General features: G+C 41.9%; 1 long non-coding RNA gene across 1 annotated transcript; it reads left to right on the top strand.

The window, feature by feature from the left end:
• Positions 1-3,667, top strand: LOC139061950 (uncharacterized). Its single transcript, XR_011515570.1, has 5 exons — positions 1-1,004; positions 1,146-1,327; positions 1,409-1,466; positions 1,541-1,610; positions 1,729-3,667. It is a non-coding gene; the product is annotated as an uncharacterized lncRNA (long non-coding RNA).
• Positions 3,668-25,639: the final 21,972 nt, after the last annotated feature.

The following is a 25,639-nucleotide window of genomic DNA, read 5'->3' as shown; positions in this document are numbered from 1 at the left end:
AGTGCCACCTTCAGCTTAAAACATAGAATTTGACTCATTTTGAATAAATTTTAGCCAATGGCTAAAGAGTAAGATACTACGTAAACCAGTAGAGTACTACGTAGCAGCTCTGTGTCAAAGTTATAAAAGCAACGAGCGTCTCGGCCACGCCTTGTGGCGAGTTGGGAGTTGGATTTGCAAGCGAGTGTAGGATGGTTAGCGGTAGTTCAGCATTAGCATATAGCATTAGCATATCCTAGTGTTTAGCATAGCTTTTAGTGTTATAAACACTTATTTAGTGTTAGTTTGGCTGTTGGATATTATAGTTTAGTTAGTGTTTGGCTGTTAGTGTAATTAGGAAAGTAGTTCGGGTTTAGTGCTCCATATCGTGTTAGTATGGTGAGTAGGTGTAGTGTAGTATGGTTGTGGTGGCTCTGTGGGCATTTTATCCGCGATTCTGCACGTCTCCGTTTGAAGAGGGAGGCTGTGCCCACCGTGGCTCTTCCGCGATTTAGATGCAGCCCACCGACTCTGCTCCCCCACCACGGCGGGCTCCAGTCTGAGGTGAGTAAGCTAAATAAACGTTTTAACATCTTCTAAAGACAATTCCCTACCTAAATGCAAAGTCTGAGAGACGTGGTTCACTTCCTTTAGCTAGTCAGTCGGTAATTCTGCAACAGTGGCTCTAACTGACGCAGCACTAGTTGACAGACAGCATTACAGCGTGAAATCCAGCTTGTGACCCGGTTCTGTAAGGAATTCTGTTCAGGAGGTCGCATTTCAGGCTCTCCACATCATGTGTGACTGACTTTTACGTTATAACAACGATCACACACTAGGAATGTTATAAAGTGCCTATATAGGACAGTTTCTTTTGTATATTTTCTGACTTTATAAACTCCCAACAACAATGTGCTTCTATTTATTTTTTCAGGCTAAATCTACCCAAGATACTGGCTGTCAGACTGATTTAGCTGCAAGAATGCACTTGTACAGGCTGACGTGAAGCCTTACCCGTAGCAAAGGTGAATTATTTTTAATAATATTCTATGTAAACATTTTATTATTACCTTCTAGTTTTAATTTGTTTTACAGATTATTGTTACACGTGATTTTATGCTCTTTTAAACATTTATAAATGTGCTGCTTTTTTGTTTTTTATATAGCCATCCAGTTTAGAGCTCACAGCCGCAGTGTGTCTTGTGACACAGGGACCATGATGAAAATTCATCTTCCAGAAAGTCCCAGAGCAGCGTCCACACCCCCTGAAAAGACCAAGGTGTGAGGTGTCTGCTGTTGATTCCAGCTTCCACCTCAGTGACAGTGCAAGCTCAGTGAACTGTTCAAGGTAAAAAAAATTAAAACATTTCAGAATTTTTAAGATATTAACAATTAAATAAGTATGTGATTGCATCATGACATCATGAAGGAGGCTACTGATTCTGGCCCTGTGACACTTGGTGGTGACGTGTGAGCTGATTCACCTGGTAAATAACTTTTACATTAAATATTTTGTTTTTGCTATCAAAAGTAAATTAACTAATAACCTGCATTATTGCAGGACACTCAGCAAAATATGGACTCTGCACCATGAGGCAGGCACACATTAATACTCTAGAAGAGCACATAAGGTGAGCAACACCACATATTATTGTTATTATTGTACACTGTCCTGGATTTGTTTTCTTTCTGCATCTCATCATTAGCCTGGCTGATCACCTGATAACTCCTGTCATCTGGTTATGACAGCATGAGGATGTCCTCACACACCTGTAACCTACCAGCTCATCTGGCAGAATAGAGAGAGAAGAGACAACACCACATCTCCTGTTCCTGGAAAGCCTTCAGCCATCCTTCGATGACTGAGAACCTCCATCAGCTCTGTCTCCTGTCTGCCTACAATTATTATAATGAATATTGTGTTTGACAAGTTTTTTGTGCTGCCAAATATCTCATTTAGATTCCAGTTTTGATATTTTAATGGATATTTATAAATTACATTGATTATCACATTTTTGTTGCATGTTTAACTAGCTCTATTGTGATGAATTAAACTAGCACCTCACTGTTAAAAGCTCGTTTTAATTTCAAGCATGTTTAAGTATTTATGGACATGAACAAAAACAGGAAATATATAAATTGAGATTTATTTAATTAATATAACAAATAAGGGGGAAAGAGTCATTGAAAGGCACATTCTTCCGGAAGCTCCTGATCCTGACGACACCAGAGACCAGCTGCAGACACCAGAGGACCTAGAACCAAGAGAGCAGCTGTTATCAGTAAATAAAGAAATCAGGGCAGTTTTAGTGGGCTGAACACATTACAGAATAATTTTCTCATGGGGTATTTTCATACATTTCTATGCAGCAGACTGTAACTTGAGCTCCTGGAGAGCTGCTATCCAGCACGTTTCAGTGGTTTTCCTGCTTTAACAGGTTAGATTAGCTGTTAATCAGCTCAGCTATTTGTTGCTGATTAAAACCAGGTGTGTTGAAGCAGATAAACCTCTAAAACATGCTGAATACTAGCTTTTTAGGGCCGTGGAGCCAAACCCTGCAGCTAATCCAATGCTATGGCTAACGGCTACTTACCATTCAGAGCTGGTTCTGTTGGGTCGGTTCCGCTAGTTTCAGGCAACTCACAAGCTCAAAACAATAAGGCTCAGGTCCGCTTGTCTCCTCCAAATAGACTTGGTCCCTTTCTTCTCGAGTGTCTGGGTAAGGGGGGGAGAAACATCTTCCACTTCTAATAACTGCTCAGAGAGAAGGGAGCTAGCATCGTCTAGTTAGCTATCGTCTTCGTCACTGCCACGGCTCCGCCCTCTTGGTCCTCCAGGCAACGCGTACTAATGTTGCAGTTTTTAAAATTGATACGTGGGTGGAGGACTCCGAGGCACACTTTACCTGCTCTTTAAACATGAACATGAACGGGATCGGCTTGGATTTTACTTCGTCGGAGTTTACTTCACACTTTAAAACCGAAGAAATCGTTTTATATAGTCAGAAATTAAATAGACTAAACATCTCCGACCCTTACCGTGCCCCTGGGATACTTTTTAAAAACGCCAGAAGCTGTCGGAGCGGACTTCTTACCGGACCTGGCCGGGGAACCCCTTGGGATTTCCCCGGAGCTACTGCCCCCGTAACCCGACTCCGGATAAGCGGAAAATTGATGGACAAATAACAGATTTACATGTAAGTAGTTTAAATCGAGTGCTGTGCTGTTTGAATGTATAAACTGAACGCCAAGAGAAATCACTAGTTTGATTTTTTTTCCGTGAATAAAATAAATATGTCAGGCAGGAGCGTCTCAGGATCTGTCTGAGGTCTGTCTCGGTGAGACAGATAATAGCAATCAAAAGTGCTTTTTATGTGTGATCTGACAATTGATCAACCATTGCTTAAAAATTAAACACAGCTTAGCCGGTTAATTGCTGTGATCATAAAACACGTAAACGGCAGCACGCAGAATTCACGAGGCAACGTTTTACGTGATGTTTACTTGTTGCTATGAGTAATAAGACAGAAAAAGCCACGCCAAAATAAGTTTAGGAAGCCCACTAAGAATCGTAATAAAAGCATTTAAAATAAATACCATACACAGTTGAGGAAACATTGGTTTAAGTACCTGATATGAAGTGGTCGCTGCATAAGTGAAAACCTTTACTGTCGGGATCCCACAGCTTCATTTTAGCCCGGTCACTAGCGCGTTTTATTACAATGATCCAACGTTTGCCGCGTTCCGGATCTTGGGGAATCCTGTAGATGGCTCATTCCTTGTGTCGAAGGCGACTGTTCTGCATCCTGGGGCACAACAGGAATCTACCATATTTCCCGTTTGATTGAGTTTTCTGACAATAACAAATAGTCCAGCTGCGGGCTTCTGCATGCCAATATGGCGCCGTTTCGATTTGAACTGTTGCATGCCGGGAGAAGTGACGTCAACTCTCGGAGCTCTATAGGCAGAAGCAGCTGTGTGGTAATTATTTTCCTAACCAGAAAGTTGAAACAGTTAACAGATTGATAGAGGATTTTAAGACGAGAATTGAATTTTTTTGTAGTTGATTGTATTTGTGTTTTAAAGGATAAATCAGGTTCCAGCCAAACACCAAGATATTTTATGGTCTCCGTGGTCTCCTGAGGAGAGGAGTCGAGAAAACAAACCTTCAGGTTTTTTTCGCCAATATCTAGGGCTTGCTTATGAAACAGTAAGGAATGTGATTTGGACTTATTAAGAAGAAGTTTATTGGCCAACAGCCACTGCTGAATAGAATTAAAGTCTTTTTGTAGTGAAAAATGTATCTCAGTGAGAGTTGGCTTACTACAATAAATAACTGTGTCATCTGCATAAAGATGAATATTACAGTCTGTGCAGCACAGGGGCATATCATTAACATAAATAGAAAACAATAAAGGTCCCAAGGAAGAACCATGAGGGATGCCTTTAGATATTCCAGTAAAATTTGACTGACAGCCCCTGTACAACACACACTGGTGACGATGATGCAGGTAAGAGGTAAACCAAAGTAAGGATGATCTTGAAAGGCCAGTAGCATGCAATTTATCCAGTAAAAGATAATGGTCAACTAAATCAAATGCTTTGGAGAGATCTAAGAAAATGGCACCAGTGCACAAATTATTATCAAAGCTAGAGAATACATCATTGGTAAATTTCAAGAGAGCAGTGGTAGTACAGAAATATTTTCTGAAGCCAGACTGGCACTGAGTGAATAAATTATTATCAGAGAGATAGTCATAAAGTTGATTGAAGATTAATTTCTCAAAGACTTTAACCACACAGTTGATTATTGATATAGGCCTGTAGTTATTCAGAATTTTTGTGTCACTGCCTTTATGCAAAGGAACGACTTTAGTACATGTCTAGGCGAGGGGCACTTCACAGGCGACAAACAACATATTAAAAAGCACAGCCAATAGGGGTGAGAGGACGTGAGATGCAAGTTTAATAAACATACTCTCTAAGCCATCAGGACCAGGACCGCTGCTGGAGGAGAGCTTATCAATGGCCTTTTGAACATCTGATGATGTGAGTAGTTGGAATTTGAAAGAGCTGTTGCAGGGTTGGCTGTACATCAAGGAATATACACAATGATCAGGAGAACACGATTTCGGAGAATGAACAGGCGGTATTTGAGAAAAAAAGAGCTAAAGGCATTGGAAATCACAGCTGGGTCATTAGAAATTTCATTGTCAACTATCATGTTATTTGATACATTATTAGACATACCTGCTAAAGTGTTGACTCCCTTCCAGAATTGCTTTGAGTTACTTAGATCATTTGATAGGATCTCTCTATAATAATTAGCTTTAGCATTTCTAGTTTGAGTTGTGCATACATTTCGAAGTCTTTTGTATTCCTCCCAGTCCTCAGGTAATCATGTATGTTTATGTTTATCCCAGGCGCTATCCCTGGTTTTAAAAAGATTAATGAGCTCGCTATTAACCCAAGGCAGATGATGCCCTTGAACCTAAAAAGATTTCCAAGGGGCGTGTCTATCTATAACCGCCCCTACTTCACTATTAAAAAAGTCCCAAGCAGCTTCCACATTCAGTATTAAATGAAGTCTATACCAGTTAATTCTTAGCATGTCATTGATAAATAAGTTATATTGAAATCGTTTCGTTTCACGAACCTTTATATATTTAGGAGAAAGATGAGTAGTAATTTTCCAAATGCAATGAATAATGGAGTGGTCACTGAAACAGTCAGAGAGAACACCAGAGATCATAATTCTGTTTGGATGAGAAACAAGAATCCAATCAATGAGAAATTTAGAGTTTGAGCTAATTTGAGTAGGCTCAGTGATTATTTGTGTCAAATTAGCCCCGTTAACCATGTTGCATTCTATATGTGTAGAGAGATCATTCCAGTTTAAGTTGAAATCCCCCATCAGAATAATCTCACTTGAAACTCCCAATGATGAAACCATAGCTAGGATGTTACTAACAGACTCTAGTTTTGGAGATGTAGGTGGTCGGTATATATTACCAATAATTAATTGTTAATTTGGAAGAAGAGTGACCTTCACAAAAATACCTTCAAAAAGATCAGGTTGAACATCAGGAATGTTTACCTGTGAACTCAAGTTGGAGGACATAAAAGTAACGACTCCGCCTCCTCTGGATCCTCTGTCAGCCCTGTACACTTCATAATTATCAAGATGAATAGCAGAGTCTGTGGTACTATTAGTAAACCAAGTTTCAGATAATGTGATTATATTAGGATTGTTGTAGGATAGCCAGGCTCTAAGCTGATTTTGTTCTACTCCTTCTTTCAAGTTAATTATACGTAGATTACTCCTTCTGCTCTGGTCATCCATTGCAGTTAATTTCTCCTGAAGTTTTTTTTAAGGCCACAGATTGTTCGGTTGTGGTGTCCTCAGCGCGTTTCATTCAAGCTTGGAGAGAGGTAGTCAACTTACGTTGGGTGTCCAACTCCTTAGAATGCTCCACCAATGTTACTTTGAAGGAATCAAGCTAGTTTTCCAGATGCTCAAAGCGATCCTTGGAGTGTTTATCAGCTTCAGCAAAAAACTTGTGAAGGATAGCTTCCAGAGACGCGGTCGTCAACTCGCACATGCCAGAGTTGTCATCTGTTGCTTGTGAGGGCACTTCTTTAGATTGAAGTGCCTTTTTCGGAGGCATTATCGAACCAAAAAGACAAAATTCAAACTTGCTGATGAGAGTTCAAGGCTTACACTTCAAGCTAAGCTGTTTTTGCTGTTTTAGCACATTGAGCAGGGTGAGCACAGAAAGGTCAAGACACCTACTCCGCCATCTTATCTATCCATCCATCCATCCATCCATCCATCCATCCATCCATCCATCCATCCATCCATCCATCCATCCATCCATCCATCCATCCATCCATCCATCCATTCATTCATTCATTCATTCATTCATTCATTCCTGGTTTGTGAAATAAGACTTGTGTAGAGATTTCAAGGTTCTTTTGAGGTAAAGCCCACATAAACAGAACACAGAGACAAAATGTGCACCCCAACAAATAAGACAACCGACACCCAAATCACATCTGTCAACCAGAACCGACCCGCCAGCTGTAAAATATAACCCAGCAAATTTTTTTGTATTTTCACTATTTCTGAACTTTTGTTTTCTTATTTATTAACTTTCATTTATTAATTATAAGCTCTTTGGAGATGCTTTCTGAAAAAGTTAGAAAATAATCAAAAGATATTAGGTTAATAAATAAGATGGATTACAGTAATAAATAAAATGGATTACAGTAATAAAAAAGATGGATGGATAATGGATTGATCTTGTGAAGGAAATTTCAACATTCATAAAACCAGATAAACAATGTATAGAAGGAGGTAGCAGCAGCAATGGAATAACAGTTTCTAATTATTTTATTGACATAAAACAATTAACAGACTGAAAAATGTACAAGTATAGGTTTTCTTTGCAATAGTTACAGATGAAAGGTGATCCACGTTGTCTCTGTTTGTCACAGCGGCCATTTGAGCATCCGTAGGCTGCACAAAAGTCAGCCATGTTGACTCTCAAGCTTCCCAATTACTAAAGGTGTATTTCTGCAAACACAAATCCAGAAATGTCCTGTTTTAATATATCCCAATATAAGTTTTGTGTAACAAACCAAGATGCTTAAAAATCACGGGCAGTTTAGCATTAATTTACTTAAAATAAAAGGAGCGACTCCCACTGAGGTAAATAGTCAACTTTGTGTTGCTAAGCAGTGCACCCACCGTAGCCTCGTCATCTCTAAGCCAAGTTAGACGGCTAATAAATACAGAAACATTTACAAACAGCCATTTACACATCAATCGGGCTGTCGTAAAGTCGTTATTGGTTTTGTAGAACCACATAAAATATCGATTGTGGTCTCAACCTGAATAACATGCAGATAGCCTAGGCGGGACACATGGTTCACAATTAAGCCACTTTCAAAAGCAAAAGCGTTACTTTCAGCATGTGCAAGTATGTCGTCTCAAGCAGTGGCGGCTCCAGACATGTTTTTCTGCAGGTGCTATGAAGGAGCTAGTCTTTTTATTGAGGGTGCTATGAAGGAAGTGGTCATGCGTACCTATTGTTCTCTAAAACACCTTCAACACTAGCAGATACACATGCGCGCACAACACCTCAACAACACCTGAAACAATCATTAATATACATCATAAACATATGAACAATCACCGACTTTTCCATGAAATCATAAACACATACAGCCACACAGAAAACCATCTATAGTGTTGCAAGGTTAGCTAACATTAGTGTTAGCATTTCCAGCGGCAAAACCCTGGACTGCTGCGACAGTTGAGGGTTTACTCTCTTCATCCAGATCCGTAGGTTTTTGTGGGTCTGAGATCACTTCCAAACATTCATTCGTTTCTGACTGAACCCGTGGAAATGTGGGCAACAAAAACCGACCCATTTTACCGCTAGCTCTACCTTTCACTCGTTCGCAGGTGGAAAATGAGGTCAAAGGTTAACATCAATTTCCTGTTTTGGTTTAAGTTTTTACTATCTATATGATAATTTACTGATTATTTTTGCTTTGTATGTTAAATATTATCACACCCACACGTTAAATTAAAATTTAATTGTTAAAAAAAATCTAATATTTACTTGGGGGGTGCTACGGGGGTGCAATGATTAATCTAGGGGTAGCTATAGCGCCCCCTAGCGCTCCACTGGCGCCGCTACTGGTCTCAAGCCCATGTGTTCTAAGGGTTGTAACAAGGCAAACCGCTTTTAAATCCGTTAATATTTCATCGAGTTAAGGGTGTTTTTGTTTAAGCTGGTCACTCACCTTTCAGCTGCTACCATTGAGAGCGGAGGGGTCTGTTGTCTGAGGTAAGATGGCCGCCGTTTATCTACGCCCTCAACTCCCGCTTTCGCCATCTAGTGTTTATATACATATCTATGGTGTAAAACTCCACCCCCAGGAACAATGGGGGTTCTTCTTGACCACACGCTTGAAACACTCCTTTCATCATGAAGGTGCAGCTTCTCTTCTCCTGGATGTCGGAGCTCCTCGTCTGAGCCCCGCTCATTTCATTCACCCTAACCCGTCACTTGAGAACAAGACCCCAAAATACTTCAGCTCCTCCACTTGAGGCATGTCATCTCTTCTGGCCTGAATAAGGCAATCCACCTTTTCCCAGTTAAGAACCAAGAAATTCTTGCTTCAAACAAAACTCTAAATATGTCCATCTCTGTGACCGTGCACCCTGAGAGCCGGGGTAATGGCAGAGAAAAGCTTTTACGATGACTTTTCCACAGACATTAAAAAAACCCCTATGTGAAAACTGGGGAGTCCAGCCAGACAAGGAGCTGAGCGTTGGGTGGGAGTCCTTCCCTGCAGGCCAGCTGATGCAACAGAAGCCTAAGTGTCAGTGAAGGGAACACCGTGTCTGGCTTTGATATTTTATTTGAACCAAAATCGAGATATTTCATGAAGCCTTTTTAAAACCTAAAATACAAGACAAAATTCTTTTTCAGGTCTTTGAGAGATCATTAAATAGAAACGGGTTCTGCGTTTGCCTCAGAGAAAGGTGTTCTCTCCATTACTATCATATTTAGCATCACTGTGAAAACTCCTAAATGTAGGGCAGACCTCTGTTATAGTCACACTCTCCTTCCTTTCTTCATCTTTGGGGCTTAAAGGAGTTGTTCAGATGCTGCTCTGATGACAGGATTTACTCATCCTTATGAAGCACTTTTCATTCAAACACAATAACAGATCTTTCAATTGCCAAAAAAAAGTTGTATTTTCTTGGTTTCTGCTTTTTTCAGATATTTTAAACATGTTCTGGTTCCCCGCCAAATGGCACCTGGCATTTTCGTGCCTGTGAGTGGCGTCGCTCTGCTCGTCATGGGACTGAGTACTGACTGACCTAATTACATAAGCCGTGGCACATTTTCACTGAGAAAGTGATTCATGCATCACGAGCAACTCAACGCCAGTTTTTGGGGCCACACTCACATTTGCCGTCTCATAAAAAGGAGAATCATCCTGGGGAAATTTCCACGCCTCACCTTCTATTTGAGCTTTTGTCTTCTTTCACATCAAGTCCTCACCCTCTGTTGATACCTGCTGATGGCACCCAATAATTGCCATCTAGTTTAATCTCGCTTGCTGCCTTCATCTCTGGAAGTACACAACGGTTGTTTGGCTTTCCATAAATTCCCTTGAACTAAATCTCCCAGTCAGATGGAATTTCTAACCACTTTCAAACTCCCATCCCTTGCCTCCACCATCTTGAATCTTCTCAGGCTACCAACCTAACATCAACACCCTTTACACAAAGGCACCATCATCCCATATAGGGCTGCACGATATTAGGAAAACCTGCGATATTCGATAACAGTGCTTAATATTGCGATATCGATATTACTCGCGATAAATGAACAAATACTAAAGTGTTGATGTCGTCTGGCGTGTGACGTCTGCTCTGGGTTCAAAGCAAACAAAAACTAAAGCATGAATTCCATTACAACATAACATTTTTATTGCAATAATATGCAGCTGCAACTGCTACTGTATAAGCAGCTGCACCTGCTACTGTATTAGCAGCTGCACCTGCTACTGTATTAGCAGCTGCACCTGCTACTGTATTAGCAGCTGCACCTGCTACTGTATTAGCAGCTGCACCTGCTACTGTATTAGCAGCTGCACCTGCTACTGTATAAGCAGCTGCACCTGCTACTGTATTAGCAGCTGCACCTGCTACTGTATTAGCAGCTGCACCTGCTACTGTATTAGCAGCTGCACCTGCTACTGTATTAGCAGCTGCACCTGCTACTGTATTAGCAGCTGCACCTGCTACTGTATAAGCAGCTGCACCTGCTACTGTATTAGCAGCTGCACCTGCTACTGTATTAGCAGCTGCACCTGCTACTGTATTAGCAGCTGCACCTGCTACTGTATTAGCGGCTGCACCTGCTACTGTATTAGCAGCAAAACAACAAACTGCATGCATGCAGTTTCTCAGTGACTTTAAAACATCACCTCCACCATAAAACTTTTTCTGATGCTCCAAATACAGAAAAACATCCCTTACCAGGGTTTTTGAATAAATAAAATCAGAAAATAAGTTTAAATGTTAAATAATAGTTAACATCACTTAAATGCAACAGCAAATTCTTTCATTGCTACTGAACATTTTCTCCACTTGCTGTCACTACTTCAACCATACACCCCTTCACTCCGCTTGGAGAACTTCATGCTCCTCTCGGTCCCAAGAACGCGCCTAAAGACGCGTGGTGATAGGGCTTTTGCTGTGGCCTAAGCTTTGGAATAAGATTCCTCTCAGCATAGGGGCCTCCACCTCTGTTGCGGTTTTTAAGGCAAGGCTAAAAACATATTTTTATGACCTGTCTTTTAACCTTTTTAACTAGTTTTATTTTACTTATAGCGATTTTACTCACTGTAGTTTTATCTGTATTGTGTGATACAATGTTTTATTTTCTGGACTTACTGTTTTATGTTTTTATTTGATCAGTGTAGCGCTTGGTGGCATCTTTTTGCCTGTAAGGCGCGATTTATAAATAAAGTTGAGTTGAGCTGAGTTATGATATAAGGCTGTTGCTGTAACTGGGAAGTGAACTGTGCTGGGCCAAACTAGGAGAATATTAAGATTTTCTGAGGGAAAGAGAAAAACAATTGTCTACCTTTCAGAAGAGGAAATGGCAAAAAACTACAAGGAAAATATGTGAAAACGTTTGTTTTTAACCCCAAATTGAACAAGTTTACCTAGATCTTAAAAAGCAGCTCAGATGATGAAACTGCAACTATGATTCTGATAACAAGCTAACAAATTGAACTAGCTCCTCTTAAGCTAACCGGCTAGCAGAGCTTCTGACTGACAGTTTATGTGCAGCAGCAAATCAACTATCCTGATTAACAAGGTTATAAAAGCTCAGAAATGAAAAATCACTTTGATATGTGGGGGAACTTTTCCAGGCCCTCTTTAGCAGGGTGGGACTGGGAGGAGAGTGCTGTAGCCTTTTAGCTGGAAGCTAACCGGAGCCTGGGGCTAACACTAGCGACATGAAGGTGGGTTGGTTCACCGGCACGTGTCGGAGTCAGCCCGGTTATTATCAGCTGCTTAACGACACCGAGCGGACTCACGTTCAAGTTTGAAAGCAGCACTGATTCTAGAAACCTCAGCACAATGTGCGTTCGTTAACCTGAGCCAGCATGACGAACAAGGGAACGGCGCCGCTAACTCAGTCCGGGTGTTGCGTTCTACCCATCCTAAGGGTCTACGTAGGGGGCGGGCGTATTACGTGAACGGACCCATATGATTGGCCGCAAATCAGAAGGGCTACATTTGATTGGTCAAATAATACTTCCGCGTAAAAAACAGAGCTGGTTTACAAAAAGCTGATGTATGACACGGATGGAAATGTTTGAACCAAACATTTATCGCCGTTTTTGACGTGCTTTGCAATGGGCCTATCGCACGTCCTGTTATCGCGATGACAATAATTTTTCGATATGTTGTGCAGCCCTAATCCCATACGTGGCAGGAGTCTCAGAGAAACTTAGAAGAATCTTCTCCAAACACAACATCCCGGTAAACTTTAAGCTGGGTGGACACTGTGCGACTTTTTCACTCGTAGCACTCAGCTTCAGCTCAAACTGTACGACTTCCTCGCAGGACAGATCTCACGAGACATGCGCTCACACTGTATGACCCAGTTCTCGGATGCGACCTGACTGCTCACACTGTAAGTCTGGTAGCAACACGTCGGACCTAAAAATATGCTAAAAATAGCAGTTTTTACACAACACGTCAGACTTTTTTGTCTTGCCTGTTGACCTTCAGGAGCGCTGCAGGAGGACACACGGGGATTTATGGGGGTTGGACGAGGAAAACGAAATAAAGAAAGTAAATCTGTGTTTTGTGATCAGTTTAATTTGACATGAACACGACAAACACGCCTTCTTGACAATCTTTGTGAGTAAAAAACGTGTAGAAATAAAAATGAACGTGTGTTATTAGGGAAATAGAGGGTGAGTGGTGTTGATGAATGATTGCGCATGCACCGTGAGCGGTTCTGATACTTTTTGGGTCAACAGTGCGATACCCTCATGAGGAACGAGATAAATACCAAACACTCCAGAAGTCCGTGCGAGCTCACGATTGCTGATCGGTAGCTGGTCACGTGGTGTTAATTGCCTCTCGTAACACCCTGTATACTACACGACGCTCAGCGCAAAACTCTCCCCGATCTCGTGGATTCTCACACGAGTGGAAAATCGGCTCAAAAAAGTGAAAAAGTCGCACCGTGTACGCCCGGCTTTAACCCAACAACACCCTCAGACAGAACCTGGTCCATCCAGAAGACAAAACACCCAAACAGAAGCTCAGTGGCGTCGTTTATGCAGTCTAGTGTAGGAGCACTGTCCAGATGTTTACATTAGAGAAACTAAACAACAATTACACAAGAACATGGCACAACACAGGAGAGCCACCCCTTCAGGTCAAAACTCTGCAGTCCACCTTCACCTGAAGGACAAGGGACACACCTTTGAGGATGACAAAGTCCACATTCTGGACAGAGAAGATAGATGATTTGAGAGAGGAGTAAAATAAGCTTTCTATGTAAAAACGTGAAAACCCCACTTTAAATAGGGGCGGGGCTTAGATTTCACCTTTCCAGTACCAATAATGCAGCTTTGAATCTCATTCAGTTTCAGTCTAGGTCACACCTTCCTGCATCTAATCAACATGATGACTCACCATCAATAGAGGCTAACGACTCATCAGGAGATGGAGAGGTGGGGTACTCAGAGTAGTTTCTGCTCTTTAAATAACAACAGACAGCTACAGCTTATGAGCTTGACTCTCCCATGTTCCAGTTAGAACTGACAAAGCTCCTCAGAGGAGAAGTGAAATGTTTTAAAGAAACCAAAGAAGTCCAGTTGCTTTCATCTGAACTCTATGGAGTAATAGTCAATAATAAAAAATACATAATAAAGTAATAAAACGTATATAATTATGCTCACATTCACTTTTACCATCTCTTTGTGGGAGGCGGAAAATTTATCACGGTTAACCCTCTTATGACCATAAATATAACAAGTATTTTCTTTTGTTTTATGGCTTTAAAATTGTAATAAAAGTGTAAAATGTTTGTAACTCTGCTCCTTTTTTCAGAACAACCTCAGCTTTCAGTGTCTGGTTTGTATTTAGTGTTTATGTTTATTAAAGTCTGTAAAACTGCAGCTTAAATGGAAAAAAAAAACCTGATTTGAATTTTCTTTACATTTATTACTAAACAGGAACTTCAAAATGACTTGAGCAAACTACGTCAAAAGAACTATTTGAACTCAGAAATGTGTTGCAAACACTCAGAAAACAGTGTGACCCCTGACCTCATGTTAACCAGTTTAATGACTGCAGCCTGTCTGTGACCACAGGTCTACGCTCTGGTCCAGAGAACGGGATACAGTAAAATAAATACTAGGTATCATAAAATAACACTCATGGGCTACTTCACAACTGTAGCTACATTTCTACCAGCATTATGAAGATCAATAAGACAAATAAATGGTTAAATCTAAACATTTCATTACAAAAAGTCAACTAATAAAATTCTGCATTGATAAAATTATATTTTCAGCTAAATAAATATTTATTGTACGCATAAATAATGCTGGAATGAAGCTGAATCATTTAGTAAACAGTTGAGTGTTCAAATAAAAACCAGTGTGACTTTAATCTGTCCCTCACGTCACCATCTACAGAAACAGCCTTCTGGGACACCTGACCAACCAGGTGGATTTTATATGTGACGTTTCCATAACTTTATAAAAGCTGCTGATGAAGAGGATCAGATCATCTCCTTTCGGTTCTCGCTCTCCCGTCGCGGTCCGCACCATTTCTTTCTGTGACGCTGCAAAGCTGGTTTCCTTCTAATAGCGATTTTTGGAGTAACATGAATTACATCATGTAATACCTCGTTGGAAAGCTTGTTTTATGTAGTTTTAGAAACCGGTTGAAGTATTTTTATTCGATTAGGAATTCAGAAGTTATGACCCGGAGAATCTAGAGTGAGAAATATCAACATCTGTGATTCTTTGTTGTGAATTTAATAATAATAATAATGCATTGAACTTATATAGCGCTTTTCTAGACACCCAAAGACACTTTCACACACTCTCACATTCACACACTGCTAGTGATGGTAAGCTACTTGTAGCCACAGCCGTCCTGGGGGGGTCTGACGGAGGCGAGGCTGCCATTTGGCGCCGTCGGCCCCTCTGACCACCTCTAACACAAGCAAGTTGGGTGAAGTGTCTTGCCCAAGGACACAACAGCAGGATACCCCTGGCGGGAGCTGGAATCGATCCCATGACCCTCCGATCATGAGGCAACCCGCTCTACCACCTGAGCTACTGCTGCCCCAGGCGAATTTCTTCAACACTTCAGGAGAAGTAGCTCTCATATCTCATTTTCTGTCCCAGACATGCAGTTACCTGACTCTGCTCCACACACACTAACCACGGACTCAAACGCGCGTAAACAAAAGCTCTGATATTAAAATCTATCCAGCTGACGTGAAGCAGGCAGAAAAAAACTTACAGGTAGAAGAACACAGACTCCTGCCCGCTGGCAAAACACCGATCTGTCGTCTCCATGGCTACAAGGTAGAGCAACAGCAGGGACAACCAATCACACGTTAGTATGATGCGGCAGAGCCAATCAGTGAGCTTGTAGGCGGGTCTAAGGGAAAATAGGCTTCAGCTTGAGGCGGCTGCCTCCGCATGGTCCTAGTGCCCGATATGTATCACAGTATAACAGTTCTGTACGGTAAAATCTGACGAACGACCGGAAAAAGGGCACCTTGGGCACTTCGGACAAAAGGGGCAGGTGCTCAAGCACCCCCCCACCCCCACCCCCCTGCACATGCCAGCTGTCAGCTGTTGACTAATGTCAATTCGCAGCGTAACTTGTTTAATCACTAGGGGATAAACCGTTATACCGACAACATCGCTAGCAGACAACACAACCACAAGATAACTGCAAAAAACTATGGAAACCAGAGCAAGCTGGATCTTGCTTCTGCAGACTGGCTGCGCGCGCATCCACTTTGTTTACAAACAAAAAAGGTTTTTTGTGAGATTCAATTCAATCAATTCAAGTTTATTTATATAGCGCCAAATCACGGCAAGAGTCGTCTCAAGGCACTTCACATAATAAACATTCCAATTCAGGTCAGTTCATTAAGCCAATCAGAAATAATGTTTCCTATATAAGGAACCCAGCAAATTGCATCAAGTCACTGACTAGTGTCAGTGACTTTACAGCAATCCTCATACTAAGCAAGCATAAAGCGACAGTGGAGAGGAAAACTCCCTTTTAACAGGAAGAAACCTCCAGAGAATCCTGGCTCAGTATAAGCAGCCATCCTCCACGACTCACTGGGGATGGAGAAGACAGAACACACACACACACACACACACACACACACACACACACACACACACACACACACACACACACACACACACACAAAGACAAATGAAAGATAAACTTTATTTTATTTATTCTAGTGAATCGATAATCAAACGGATAAACTAGTAGTAGCACATCCAACGTCAAGGAGAGTAAAAAGTTATTATCAGGAGAGGGAGAATGTTTTAGTAGTAAGCAGCAGTGTGCTAGACGATGGCCCCCTCCATGAGGCCACCACAGCTCAGCAGAACATCGCTGTAGCTTCTTCTGGGGAGAAAAACACTTAGAGAGAAAATAAAGTTAACAGCTGAAATAGCAGGAAATAATACAGAGCAGACTGTAGAAGAGAGATCAGGCTGTTCTGTTGCTACCTCGCTGATGGAGATTGAATAGTGCCACACAAAAGAAACTATAAATCTTTGGATTTAAAGAATACGTACAGTACTGCTTTTAAATATCGATTCCATCTCACAACACGACGTACTGCAATTTTTCAGTGCATCAATATTTTCTTACACTTCTAATTAAAGAGATCTGATATTTTGATTCCTGCCAGTAAAAACGGTATTTTCCTTTCTTTTGCTTTATGAAATTCTCAGACCACTTTTCTGTGGTAATTCATTTGCAAAGGTGAGTACTGTGTGCTGCCAGGGTTCAAATGAAGGTGTTTTATTCCATTTCTATAGTTTTTGTGATGAATAAACTTTATCAGGTTGATGCATTCCCCGTGTTGGCATCCAGGCATTCTTACATCAAGAGGACACACATCTTTGTATCCTGGCAGGAATGTGGCTGTACCACAGCTTAAAACAGTCATGGTATCTGCTATCCTGAAGCCAAGCAGAAATGCTGTCTTCCCATCACAAAGTCTTTGAAATATGTCCACCTTAAATGGTCACAGAGTGATGGAGCGCATCAGAAACCCATCTGAGTTCACTTCCATGGATTAGAAAGTCAGAATTGAGAGACAGATTTGGGAAAGAGTTGCAACCAAATTCCACCATCTTTGCGCGAGATGTGTGCAAATGCAAACAGGTCGAATAATAAATGAAACAAATGCATTGTGAAGTATCATGTCAAGTGGAGCAAGCAATGATAATTAGAAATAATCACATAAAAATGTAGTATTTTTGGAGAAAATATGGTACACATAATTTATAGCTGTAGTAGTATAAGGTCAGCTACCTTCAAGACAAAGGAGCTCATCACTCTAATTAGGCGAATTTGTAAAGCTCATCGACATATAAATGTTGGACAATGGGTTTCCATAGGCTCCAATAACACATTTTTGAGGCCAAATGGGAGGTGGCCACCACCGCCATTTTTACCGTGTCACAGGTTCCGTCAAGCCCAGACAATTCCACAAAAGGGAAGAGAGGTGGAGCTGAGGGAGGGGCTGTAAGGCTGGGATCAACTGACGACACCCGTGTCGAACTAGCTACAAGACCTGAAGCTAACCCATAGCTAACGCGGAGGTGGGAGCTAAGCTAATGGAGGTAGCAACCTAGCTACAACCGGAGTTAACTGTGCACAACACCAGAGCTTCTGAGTCAGAGATACGCCGGGCTGACCGCTGGGTAAAACCAGGTGGAACACAGAGGTCTCCGAGAGCTCCACAAGCCGGCAGCCGCACAGCAGACAGAAGCCGCGATCAGACAGAGATGCGCCGAGCTGCGGGGAGGGGAGAAGAGCTCCACAAGCCGATAGTGGGAACCCAGCTCCACCAACTTGTTATATTTCAACCCATTTTCTAAAGTGCAGCATTATGTTAAATGCACTGGGTTTTACCCTATTACATTTAAATTTCATGGTTAAACAGTACATGTTAACATCTAAGCTCAGCTCGGCAGTGACCTAAAATACATAAATATAATTTTACTTACCGAAAAAAATGAAGTGGAGACTCCTTGGATGCTCTATTAGTGCAATTAATGCCACAGCAAGTCATTTTGTCCAACAATTGCACTAAAAATATCCAAAAAGAACGCACAAACGCTACAACTAATGGTCTAAGTTGAGAGACTGAAAATGACCGAACAGTTTCCAGGAGAGACCGAGGCTCTACTGAGGCCTTTCCACGGAGCGAGCTCTGCGGTCACGTGGGTCTGATGCTCATTAATTATACAGAATTTTAGGCTTTTAATACACTTAAACAGAAGAGTGAGAAAAAAATTCACCCCCCTCAGAGTTGTCATGAGTGTAAACTAGATCATTTAAACCAAAAACATGTTTTGGTACCAGGCTGTAAACATGTTTATTTCTGCTGTGAAATTGGTATTTTTAACATGGGAGTCAATGAGGATTTGCTTGCTTCTGACACCAGCCCCTAGTGGATGAGGGTGGAACTGCAATTTATTTCACTTCCGGGATTGCTTTAATTTTTGACCCGCATTGTGGGGGCTTGGTAAAGCTGCAGAATTGGTTAAATATCTCCTCATAAAATATCTTAGCCTTGCTTTTATTTTGCACGATGTAAAAGGTTAAAGGTAAAATTTGGAGCTGTCCTGCTTTTTCCTTAGGTTTAGCAGAACACCCCCAGTCATTACAGCGGTATACCTTTTTATTAAATAAAAACAAATCCTAGCAGCCAGAATTCAAATAATATAAATCAAAATGACCAAGATGAGGTGGAGACTGCACGAAAGATGCTCTAAAGGGCAGAACATCTAAAAGAGATGGGATTGGGGATAGATGGCTTTAAATTATGCTGTCATGGAGATCATTAGAGCAGAGTGTTTTTCTCCCCAGAAGAAGCAACAACGATGTTCTGCTGAGCTGTGGTGTCCTCATGGAGGGGGCCATCGTCTAACACACTGCTGCTAACCACTTAAACATTCTCCCTCTCCTGATAATAACTTTTTGCTTTCCTTGATGTTGGACGTGTTACTGCTAGTTTACCCATTTAATTATAGATCCACTAGGATAAATACAATAAAGTTTATCTCACCAAATAGAATATTTACTAAGACATCACAATAGAACTGTAGACATATTATTGTGTGTGTGTGTGTGTGTGTGTGTGTGTGTGTGTGTGTGTGTGTGTGTGTGTGTGTGTGTATGTGTGTGTGTGTGTGTGTGTGTGTGTGTGTGTGTGTGTGTGTGTGTGTGTGTGTGTGTGTGTGTGTGTGTGTGTGTGTGTGTGTGTGTGTGTGTGTGTGTGTGTGTGTGTGTCTGCTCTGTCTTCTCGATCCCCAGTGAGTCGTGGAGGATGGCTGCTTATACTGAGCCAGGATTCTCTGGAGGTTTCTTCCTGTTAAAAGGGAGTTTTCCTCTCCACTGTTGCTGCATGCTTGCTTAGTATGAGGATTGCTGTATAGTCACTGACACTAGTCAGTGACTTGATGCAATTTGCTGGGTTCCTTATATAGGACATGTTATTTCTGATTGGCTTAATGAACTGTGAATTGGAATGTTTATTATGTGAAGTGCCTTGAGACGACTCTTGTCGTGATTTGGCGCTATATATAAAAAAAAGAAAGAAAGAAAAGAAAAGAAAAGAGTCACGATAAGTCAAACACGGATACAGGGAACAGATTCATCTCATTAAACCAGAGCAGAAACTTTATAAAAGTAGGACCAGAACAGCGTCTTTCTCCCGTTGAATGTAGGACATTATTAAAGGTAAATTCAACAGATGCAGATGAAGGCTGAGGGATAAAGTCAACAATATTGCTAAAACAAAGGAATATTAAAACTTCTAAATCAATTAAACCTACTCCGTAAATGCCAATTCTGTCTCTTTCTAATGGGGAAAAAGATCTTTCTCTGAATTTACAAAGTTCTGCTTACATGGCCTTATCAGTTTTTTGTCTTTGCAGAAAGTATCGATTGATTAATGTGAATAAGCATTTTTCAGCTCGTAAAATGCACGTAAAATCTTATAGCGTGGAAAAGAATATCAGCCCTAGGCCACGCCCACCTGATGCCAGAACCCTCATTGCCAGAGTAAACAGGTTAGCGCTAAACACTAGTCGCTGTTTTCTAGGTCCAAACATCTTTTGTTTTTTGTGACTTCAAAAGGTGTTTTCCTTTTTGGGACTCTGGTGGTTTGTCCTAAAGTTGAAGAGGCAGCAGCCAGCTGTTTCTGCCTCTCTGACATTATTGAGCGGAGAACCTCTCACACCACATCTGTTGCAAACTGCAAGAGCATGTAAAAGACCCAGGGAAATGCGGAAGTTCAGTGGTTCGGCGAGAAGGACAACCGAATGGTCCATTTGTTAGTTTCAGACAGAGCTGTGTTATTGGCTGAGATTTGTAGACAAATGCGAGAGAGCCACTTCATGAATTATTTTTCAATCAATCAATCAATCAAAGCTTTATTTATAAAGCGCCTTCCGCAACCCTGTCAGGAAGCCCAAAGCGCTGAACATGGTACAGTTGCAAGCAAATATAGTGAAAAAATCAACAATAAAAGAAATTCAAATTACAAAATACAAAATGGAAATTATAAGATAGATGAACCATTCTGGTAAAGGACAAATGAGTGAAACACATTTGGATTGAGTGGATGGATTGAGTGTACCAATGAAAACTGTGGAATGGATTCAACATAAAAGAGGTCCAAAATCAAACATGTTCTGGAAACGCCAAGCGGAGGAGGTGTGTTTTTAGGTGATTCTTAAAGACTGGCAGAGAAGGGGACAGCCTAACTGAGGGTGGCAACTGGTTCCAGAGTAACGGTGCTAGGACTGAGAAAGCCCGGTCCCCACGGGTACGACACCTAGACCGAGGGACAGCGAGCAGGCCTTGGTCAGAGGAGCGCAGAGCGCGTGATGGGGAATGTTTGTTCAGGAGAGTGGCCGGATAGGGGGGACCACCACCCTGGAAGAAATGATAAACAAAGACGAGTATTTTGAATTGTGAGCGATAGCAAATCGGAAGCCAGTGCAGGGAGGCCAGAACTGGACTGATGTGGTCCCGTTTCCTGGTCCCAGTCAGGAACCTGGCAGCGCTGTTCTGCACAACCTGTAGGCGACGCAGTGTTGACTGACACAACCCTGCATAGAGAGAGTTGCAGTAGTCAAGCCGAGAAATATCAAAGGCATGCAGTACCCGCTCCAGGTGGGCTCTCGACAGCATATGCTTGATTTTAGCAAGGCGTCTCAGGTGAAAGAAACTGGACCGGATCACAGAATTGATGTGAGCATCAAATTTAAGTCCAGCATCAAGTTTCACCCCCAAACTGGTAACAACTGGTTTTGAGTATGGAGAAAGAGGCCCAAGATCAGCATAACGATCCACATTCCTGCTGCTGGTGTGAAAAACAATGAGCTCTGTCTTTCCCTCATTCAGATGTAGATAGTTGGACATTAGCCAAGACTTCACCTCATTAACACAGGACACAAAGGACTGAATAGAGTGACCTTTCTCCTGACACAACGGAGAGTAAATCTGGCAATCGTCAGCATACAGATGGAATGATAGGCCATGTTTACGAAAGATTGACCCCAGAGGTAGCAGATAAATGGCAAACAAAAGTGGACCAAGGATCGACCCCTGCGGGACCCCCCAGCAGAGCCCCTCCCAAGAAGAAAAAACATCACCCAGTTTAACACAGAATGTCCTGTTGTGGAGATACGATCTAAACCAATCCAGAGCTGACCCTTTGATCCCAACCCATCGTTCCAAGCGATCGAGTAGAATCGCGTGGTCAACTGTGTCGAAGGCTGCTGTCAGGTCTAACAGCAGAAGCAGCACAGATGTTCCCTGATCTAGTGAAAGATAGATGTCATTTAGGACCCTCAGTAGAGCAGACTCTGTGCTATGGCCAGACCTGAACCCTGATTGGAAAACCTCAAACAGATCAGAGTCAGCTAAATGTGAGACCAGCTGCTGATAAACGACTTTCTCAAGCAGTTTAGATGTAAAGGGCAGGGTAGAGATAGGCCTGTAATTTTCTATCACAGAGACATCAGCACCAGGTTTCTTCAGGGTCGGCCGAATAACTGCTGCTTTCAAAGCAGCTGGGACAACACCTGTGCTGAGGCTCCCATTGATAATCTGACCAAGTGAAGGGCCAAGGCACGGAAAGGCAGCCTTCCAGAGACGAGGCGGCAGAACATCAAGTGGAGAGCCAGATGGCTTCTGCCTCGCAACTAGCTTACTCAGCTCAGAGTATGAAACAGTATTGAGGGAGCTCAGGGTGGGTGGTGATGGAGGAGATGGAACAGGGTCAACAGAGTTACCAGAAATGACTGCTCTAATGTCCGACACTTTATCAACAAAGAATTTGTGAAAATCTTCAGAGTTTCCAGCAGCTGTAGGAGACATGAAGCTAGGCTCCTGATACACCAGAACAGAGTTTAGTGTTTTGAAGAGAATCTTAGGATTATTGGAGTTTGTCTCAATGATGTCTGCAAAGTAGGCCATTCTGGCAGCCCTTACTGCATCCTGATAAGCAACCAGAGATGCTCTGAACAACTCACGCGAGACCTGTAGGCCATCCTTTTTCCACTTTCTCTCAGAGGATCTACACACCCGCCTGCAAGCCCGTGTGACATCAGAGAGCCATGGCTCCCTCCTAGGTCGAGACTTGCACAGTTTGAGAGGGGCAACCACGTCCAGGACCTGATTACAAAGTACATCAAAGTGTTGTGAATAGTGTTCAGTGTTAGATGGATCTGGGTTAAAGGTCTCTAACCTTACAGACATACAGTCCACAAACTTTGAAATAGTTTCTGCATCCAGGGCTCTGAACCTAGTAGCTGGAGCTTCACACACAGGGACAGGACATGGCAACGTAACATCACAGAGTATAGGAGAGTGGTCAGAGGATCGAAAAAAGAGAGTTCTCACACATCCATTTTTGTGTGAGAACGGTGTTAAGAGTTTTAAAAGAAAGTCTCATTGCTTTTTTAGCAGATTTGTCATTGTAGCTTTAAAATGAGCCTACACTCGTTATTTGAATGAATGTGATGGTGTCTATTATAAACAAATGTCTCTTGAGTCGTTTTGGGAGGGAAAAAAGTTATGGCCCTCCTGTTTTAGGAAGTAGGAGAAGTTAGCCGAAAGCGCGAGGGAAGAAAACTGGCTACATTTGGAGAATCTGATTGGCAATGCAACCTTTCTGCTGCTTCCAGTTTCGCTTTTCAGATGCAACAGTGATGTTTTATCTCCACAAATAACACAAGCCTTAACGTGTTCCGCCATGTTGTAGCAATGCTAATGCTAATGGTTCGCTACTAGCTGAGACGTGCTCTGCTCTCTCCCGACTGCAAAAACAACAATAGTCTTTCGCGGTTGCAAGCCAAGCTAATCCATGGTCATTTTTCCCTGCGATGCAGAAGAGACTAGCTTTTTCTGATGACTATTTTAATGTTTGGCATGCATGTGAAACTCAGCGTGACCAATCATATATCAAAACTAAATATTACAAGTTTCTCAGGAAACCTCTGCTTTAATAGGTTTAGTGAAATTGCAGCATTTTTGCAGCTTTTCACTAAAAGTTTTACCTGTTTAGATATCTGGAGCCAATAGTTTGAAAGGGGTTTGTTTCTTAACGGCGTTCTGCTGTATTCTGATCCTCTAAGTGATGTTATCGCATTCATATAAGGTGAGATCACCTATCAGACACCATTATGTGCAAAGCTTTACTAGTGGACTTAATAAACTGTATCTCCTCTACCTAGACCTTTATTTTTAGCAAACACTAGAGGACATGCACAGATGCAGGCAGGTACAGATACAAATTCGTGCCCCATTAAAGTAAATAGTTCTCATAGGTGATTCAGGATTGTAGAGTTGCTGCCTTTTATAAACGACTCTCCTAAATTTGTCTCACCCCCTGTGAGGAAGATGCAAAAAATTCACCAACTCATTGCCCAGATTGGTGAAGCTGCTTGTTTTATTATGTCTGGGGAAAAAAACTACAGAACAAAAGTGTTGTGGGCAAACATCTATACAAGCAGACTTGTTTGCTCGCGTAAAGCCGATGTTTTGAGTTTAATTCTTTGACATTGCTGCAGTTTTTAAGCTGTGGCTCTTGCAGCACATTCCACCGTAAACACCTTTGAGCTCATGCATAAAAGATAGCACTACCCAAACACACGTACGTTAAACAACTCATATGTAATCACACTGTGTGCAAAACTGGGTTATTTCAGCTACAAATGACCCTCTTAAAAAAAAAGCATTCTGTTTGAGCCAAGACCTGTTCTTTCATTAAACATTTGAGCGTATGCAGCATCCGTCAGAGAATGTGCAAATATTATTTTGGGTAACGACGACGTCACCGTTGCTTCGTATCCAATTAATCAGAGTGAGGAAACTACAGGGAGGCAATGAAAACCGAAAAATCATAAATAATTTCAGGTCTTATAAGAAAGCATGCATTTCTGACTCTGACAACTTCAAATTAGTGTTTATTTTTTCCTTTTTCTATCTTGCAGAACACATAAACCAGAGTTTTTTTTTATTGGCTGAGAATTTAATTCAAGTATTTCTTTTACCTGGTCCCTAAAATCTGATTGTTTAGCCCCTCCTTTACTTAAGACTGCTGTGATTATATTCAGTTTGGCAGTAAGGCGTTTCCTGTTTTCAGTGTTGCACTACATGTAGCTGTTTGGTGTTTGTGGCTTGCTAAAACTGATTTTCTCTGTACTTGGATATCTCTGAGTTATTGTAGCACATAAGCACGCTAAAACACACATTTTCTGTTGTTCCACCTAGCTTTTAGGGATCCATTTGAGTTTGCTTGCAGTTTATTTGGTACTGAACAGTTTGCTCGTCCAGTTAGCTTAGCCTCAGCACGGCTATGGCTACTTCTGTCTCTGCTTCTCCATCTCCTATCTCTTGCTCTCTGTGTCAGATGTTTAGTTACTCCTCTGCCTCCTTTAGTGATAATGGTACGTGTAATAAATGTAGCATTTTTGTAGCTTTGGAGGCGAGGGTGTCGGAATTGGAGGCCCGGCTCCGCGCTGTTGAAAAGCCCGTAAAGTGCCGTAGCTACTTAGCTACCGCGGGGCTAACTAGCTCAGAACCACCCCGTAGCGATCCTCCAGCAAAACCCGAGCAGCCGGGACCTCAGGCCGGCTGGGTGACGCAGGAAGCATAGAACCCAGCCCGTCGGCCACCACCAACCCGTCCACGTTTCTAACAGATTTTCCCCGCTCAGTGACGCACCCACTAACAAGCCAACTCTGATCATTGGCAGCTCCAAAGTCAGAAACGTGGCATTAGAGACTCCAG

Source organism: Nothobranchius furzeri, chromosome 12, assembly GCF_043380555.1.
Source record: "Nothobranchius furzeri strain GRZ-AD chromosome 12, NfurGRZ-RIMD1, whole genome shotgun sequence".
Classification (NCBI taxonomy): Eukaryota; Metazoa; Chordata; class Actinopteri; order Cyprinodontiformes; family Nothobranchiidae; genus Nothobranchius; species Nothobranchius furzeri.
Note: the sequence above shows the minus strand (reverse complement) of the source record. Positions and strands in the feature narration are given on the sequence as shown.